Source organism: Martes martes, assembly GCF_963455335.1.
Source record: "Martes martes genome assembly, chromosome: 1".
NCBI lineage: Eukaryota > Metazoa > Chordata > Mammalia > Carnivora > Mustelidae > Martes > Martes martes.
The window spans coordinates 190488540-190495082 of NC_137888.1; positions in this window are offsets into that span (position 1 = coordinate 190488540).

The window sequence follows — 6543 nt, forward strand, 5'->3', positions numbered from 1 at the left end:
CTCAAGCAGGGCGCCTGGGTGGCTCAGTCGGTTATGTGTCTGCCTTTGGCAGTCATGATCCCAGGGTCCTGGGATCAAGCCCTGCATCGGGCTCTCTGCTCAGTCAGAAGTCTGCTTGTCCTTCTGCCTCTTCCCTGACTTGTGCTCTCTCTATCTCTCTCTCTCTCAAATAAATAAATAAAATCTTTAAAAAAAAAAAAAAAAAGAAGAAGAAGAAGAAGGCTCAACCTTTAAAATAAAATGATGGTAGGATATCATTTGTCACCCATCAGATTGGGGGAGGGAGGAAATGGTTTGAACATTTTATTAAATAACATACACATAGAAAAGTGCACCTATCGTAAGCATACCACTCCATGAATTTTGAGAAACTGAAAATATTTGTGTAGCCACTACTGAGATCAAAAAACAGAAATCGGGACGCCTGGGTGGCTCAGTGAGTTAAGCTGCTGCCTTCGGCTCAGGCCATGATCCCAGAGTCCTGGAATCGAGTCCCGCATCAGGCTCCTTGCTCAGTGGGGAGCCTGCTTCTCTCTCTGCCTCTGCTTGCCACTCTGTCTGCTTGTGCTCTCTCTCTCTCTGACAAATAAATAAACAAAATCTTAAAAAAAAAAAAACAGAAATCAACAGCATCCCAAAAGCCCCCTCATGCCCCTTCCTATCCACTATCACCCCCCACTCTCCTGACTTATAGTACCACAGACGCATTTTCAGTAGACAAACCTAAAGATTCATAACACCCAGAGTTGGTGAGCATATAGACAATCCAGTAATGTCAGACATAGAGGGTGGGCGTGTGAAATGGTACAGTCATTCTGGACGGTAATTTGGTAGCATCTGCTAAAATTTAGCACTGGCCCAGCATTTCCACTGCATAGTGTCTGCCCCAGAGAAACGCCCACATCCACGCACAGACAGGCAAGTGCATGGATGTTTGGAGCAGAATTATTGGTAATAGCAACAGACTGGAAAAAACCTACACGTCCAGCGAAAAGGGTTTGGTTGGAAAAATAAACAACTACAAGCATCACACTCTATTTTATACTGCAGTAGATCAAAATAGTGAAGAGGATCCCCATGTCTTGCATGGAAATATCTAGAAGATATATCATAGAGTTTAGAATGCAAGCTGCAGACAAACGACCACAACGTGTGCACACAGCACCAACGACTGTGGTAACCCTGGGGAAGGGGCGCCATGGGGTTGAGGGGACAGTGAGGAGAAATGTTCCTCTTAAGTTGATAGGCACTTAGGTTGTTCCAAATGTTTAAAGCAGCAGGTTTACATTTATACGTATATTACTTGCGTGAAATACTTTAAAAGCTTTCAAGGATAATTAAACAGCCACAAAGTTCAGGCCAGGAGAGGAAAGCTGCCCCTCTGGCTCCTGGCCCCGGGCCCCAGCTTGGGTTGCAGGAGGGCAGAGTTCCAGTCCCTGAGGCCCAAGGACTGAAATGAATGGAGCAGTCAGAAGACCCTGGAGACCGGAACCACGGAGGCTTCCTTTGATGGAAGACGGTGCCCTGGTTACCACACTCAGTTGAGAACCCAAAGACAGTGTGACCCCTGGAAAGGAGCAAGTCCCGGGGTCTGGCGCTCTCCAAACAGTGCCAAGCACTTTAAAGGAAGGATTGTGGGTTTGATTCCCCCCACCCCCTCACCCCCACAACCACCACTCCACTCCCCAACCCCACACCCCCACACCCCCACATCCCCAGCCCCTGACTAGGGAGGACAGGGAGGCAGCTTTGTGAGTGCTAAGGCAGAGGCTCATAGGGGGTCTTGTGGCCCTGGTGGCCAAGCGTCCCTACTAAAAATATTCCACCTTTAAGAATCAGCTTTGCAGGGGCACCTGGGTGGCTCAGTCGGTTTGGCTGGGGTCCTGGGACCACGACAACCCCCACACCACCACCCTGTTGCCGGGAGTCTGCCTCTCCCACCCCTTCTGCCCTTCCCCCTGCTTGTGCTCTCTCTCTCTCAAATAAATAAGTAAAATCTTAAAAAAATAATAATAATAATTAGCTTTGCCTGGCCCAGCTGACTCCATAGGGAAGGGTTGCTTAATACCTCTGAGCCTCAGCTTTCTCCTCTGGAAAAGGGGGTGTGGACTCTTGCCACCACACACACACACACACACACACACACACACACACTCAGTTTGCGAACATGGCAAAGACCACAGACTCCCGAGTTAGACTGCTTCTGGTCTCACTGGAGAGCCGCTCCTTGCCAGCTGTGTGTCCTAACCTGCTGGGGGGGCGGGGGGGGGGGCAGCTTCCTTCCTTATCCCTACAGCAGGAGGCTCCCTCACCTAAGTTCAGAGGACTGTCCCAAGGCTTAAGTGCAACCATATTGGTAAAGTTATGTTCGGCTCTAGGACATGCTCCACAAATATTTGCAACAATTATTAAACTGGTTTTTCTGTATTAAGCACCTATCTATGTGCCAGGAACCATGCTAGACATTGAAGACATGAGTCTGAATGAGACACAGTGCCTGTGCTCAGGGTGTTTCCCGTTTAATGGTGGGGAGTGGGGGGATAAATGAAGACACCTAGAGACACATTTCCCTCTGATGCACTCTAGGTTACAAGGGTAAATACTCTGAGTTCCTACCCTCATCTCTTCCAAGGTCAGAACTCAGGCCCCTCTCGGTTCATCTAAGATGCAATTTTGTTAATACCTCCTTCCCCCCCACCATCATTCCAAAGGATTGTGCACAGAAGTGACCTCAACATGTTTAAAACAAAGTCTATGTTGTGAAGATGTCAAAAGCACAACACATAAAGTGATACAATGACTGTTGACAGAATTTCCTACCGGTAAACAGTCACCTATCTTCTCTCAATTCTACGACTGGGTATTTTCCCAACAGAAACAAGTACTGTGTGCACCCAAAAAGTCATAGAAAGTTGTTCATAGCAGCTCTATTAGTCATAGTCCAAACTGGAAACCATGCAAATGTCCATCCACAGGGGAACTGCTGATACAGGCAACATCAGTGAATCTCAAACGTACTATTGAGTAAAAGAAGTCAGTCCCCAATGAGTAAATGCTATGATTCCATTCATATGAAGTTTTAGAACAAGAGAAACAAATCTATGATGGTATCATTTCGAATTTGTGCTCACTCTGGGAAATGGTGGCCATTGAGAAGGGGAACAAGGGAGCCTTCTGGGATGCAGGGGATATTTTATATCTCAATCTTGGAGGTCATTGTGTGGGTGAGTACATATGTAAAACTTTGTTGAGATGCACACTGAAAATCAGTGCATTTTATGTATGTGGGTTATACCTCGGTTTTTTAAATGTTCACAAGTAAACAAAGCAAGGTCCCTTAAGTGTAACTTGGTGCATGCATCCTGTGGGAAAGACCAAGAAGGATGTGTGGTGGGTCCATAATCTCCTTGATGCCTGTCATACATGCATTTGTCTCCAGGGGAAGCAGCAGAGCAAAGTGGAGAAGAGGAAACTCTGTGGGATAGGCTCACTCAAGGTCACCAAGGACCAATCCCCAGAAACTTCCTCCACAATCAGGGCATGAAGAAGGAGGAAGTGGTGGCCACAGTAAGGTCAGGAGAAATGCAAATGCAAACACAGGAGCTGTGCTCAGCCATAGGTGGGTACGTTGTACCCTACACAACAGTATTTCCTTATGAGCACAGTCCTGGGAAAAGACTATCAATAACCAATAATGCGTCCGCAAATTCAATTCAGCTTTGCCTTTGCAAGGGGATGCATGCAAGTGGGTTGTTTTTTCACTCGCCAAACTCCAGTCATTGAAGGGAGAGAGGAATCTGTCTCAGTCACTGACGTGTTACTAGACACAGGATGGCCTGATTTTCCAAGTCTTTCAAGCAAGCAGGGCTGGTAAGCATGCAAGGACAATTCTTTAAACTCCAGTTCTGGGAGCTGCTTCTTATGAAATTCTGGCTTTGTAATGATAATCTTGCCCTTGGGCCCTTAGCCCCACTTCCCAGGTCTGTAGGGAGATGTGAGAAGAAGCTCAGATCCCCTTCGAGCCCTCCAAAGCAGGTCATTTTTCTATGTCCTGGAATTTTCTTCCAGAGATGAAGTTACTTGTCTTCTTAATCCCTTTGTCAAAAACCACAAAAGAAGTTTGGCCAAATCCCAAATACCCTCCCTTTCTATGTCCCCCCATGGGTGGCAGAGTTCAAAATGGGAGCACCCTGGGGAAATGCCAGCACCCCAGGCCCTTCTGTGTACCTGAATAATCCCTGGGCAGGCAGCAGGGGTCTTCCCTGGGTTCTGACCCTGGCTTACTCTCTGTGGAATTGCCCACTTTCCCCACACAGTCCAGAGCTCCCTGTGTGGTGCACACACTGATTCACTGCATTCCTTCTTCCAACAAATCATTATCAGACATCCAAGCCAAGCCCAGCTCTGGAGTAGGCCCTGGGGAGACAGCTATGAACCCGATCTCCCCACTCAAGACAAGTACAGTCTCATGGAGGAAATGGGGCTCAAACAATAATAACTCAGTGGTGAAGAGTCATATAAGGGAAGTCTGGGGTGCCAGAGCACATGACTGAGGGGGACCTCCTTGGGGAAGTGGCATCTCAGTTGAGCCTAAATGGATAAGCAGAAGGAGCCAGGCAGAGCTGGGGGATATGTATGGGTCAAGGGACCAGCTTGTGCAAACATAGGAGATGCGAAAGAGCCTGGCTTTTGGGAACCCAAGCAGAACTCTTAGTGGCTAGAGTGTGAGGTGTGAAGGAAGGTGGCCCCCGTTTCCTGCTGAGTTTTCCTCGTGTGACTGATCCTGTGGCCCTTCCACTCCAGCCACCTGGCAGCCTTGTTCTTCCCTGAACCTTCTGGCCTCAGGACTTTTGCTCAAGCTGTTCTCTCTGTCTGCAATACTCTTGCCCAAAATATCTGTCTGGCTAACTCTCTTGCTTCCTGTAAGTTTGTGTTCACATCCCACCTTCTCAATGATACCCCCCGGGGCAGCCACTTATTACTACACACTGCCCCCACTTACCACTAACCCTCTTCCCACTCCTCTAATTTCCCTCTTTTCCACAGTACCGGTCACCTTCTAACATACTATCTGCTTTACTTATTCATTACGCTTATTGTCTAGCTCCCCCACTAGAATGCCAGGTCCACAAGGTCAAGGACTTTTGTTTGTTTTCTTCACTAAGACATCACAAATCCTTGAACATTTGAAGGAACAGATAGGTGGTTTTGAGAGAGAGGCAGGCAGGGTCTGGGTTGCAAGGCCTTAAAAGCCAGGGGAAGGTATGTGAGTTTGATTCCAAGTGCAAAGGGAAGGCACCAAAGTTTTTTCAGTAGGGCAGGACCAGAGTCTGAGTTACATTTTAAAAGCTTGCTCTGGAGTCTCTGTGAGGAACAACTTGAAGGAGGGCAAGCTACTGTAGGCGTCCAAGTACAGTGGTGTCTGGGCTAGGGTTGGGGCACTGGAAGAAATGAATGGATGGAAGAGATGGCAGGAAGTGGACTCATCGTGCCTTGGTGATCTGAGAACTATGGGCTTGTGGGAAGACAGGGCAAAGCAGAGCTCCAGGCTCCTGTCTGAGCCACGGGGCCAGAGTGGAGTCATTTGACAAGATGGGGGGATGGGGAGGAACAGGTTGGGGGCTAGAGTGATAAATAGTTCTGTAGGGGCCATGGTGAGTAGGGCCTAGTGTGGTCTAACTCTCAAGAGTTAGACTCTCGAGTAAACATGTCAAGTAGCTTGTTGGCCAAAGTTTAAGCTCAGAGTAAAAAATCTGAGTTTGGGGACGCCTGGGTGGCTCAGTGGGTTAAGCCGCTGCCTTCGGCTCAGGTCATGATCTCAGGGTCCTGGGATTGAGTCCCGCATCGGGCTCTCCGCTCAGTGGGGAGCCTGCTTCCCTCTCTCTCTCTCTCTGCCTGCCTCTCTGCCTACTTGTGATCTCTCTCTGTCAAATAAATAAATAAAATCTTTAAAAAAAAAAAATCTGAGTTTGAACTATGCATTTAGGGATCTTTGGCTTAGAGTTGTTTTTAAAGTCATAAAAGTGTAGAGAGAGAAGATGTCTAAGAGCTGAACTTGAGGACCAAACCCGGAAGCTTCTGAGTTGGCCCTTGAAGAATGAGGATTTTGCCTGGAAGGTAAGGAGAAGGTAGTTCAGATAGAAGCAACAACATGGATAAAAACTCAACATAAAAGAATATGGATCTCCATGCTCTTTGAAACTGTCAAGGTCATCAAAAACAAAGTCAAAAACTATTACAGCCAAGAGGCACCCAAGGAGACCTGAAAACTAAATGTAACCTGGTGTCTTAGATAGGATTCTAGAACAGAAAAAGGATATTAGGTAAAAACTAAGGAAATCTTAATAAGGTATGGACTTTACTTAATAATAATGCATCAATATTAGCTCATGAATTCTAACAAATGTGCCATACTGTATACATGTACATCTACTTACATATAAGATGCTCACAGAAAACCTGGATGAAGAGCTTAAGGAACTCTCTGCACTATCTTCTCAACATAAAACTTTTCTTAAAAAGTCTCTTTTTTAAAGAGAGCAT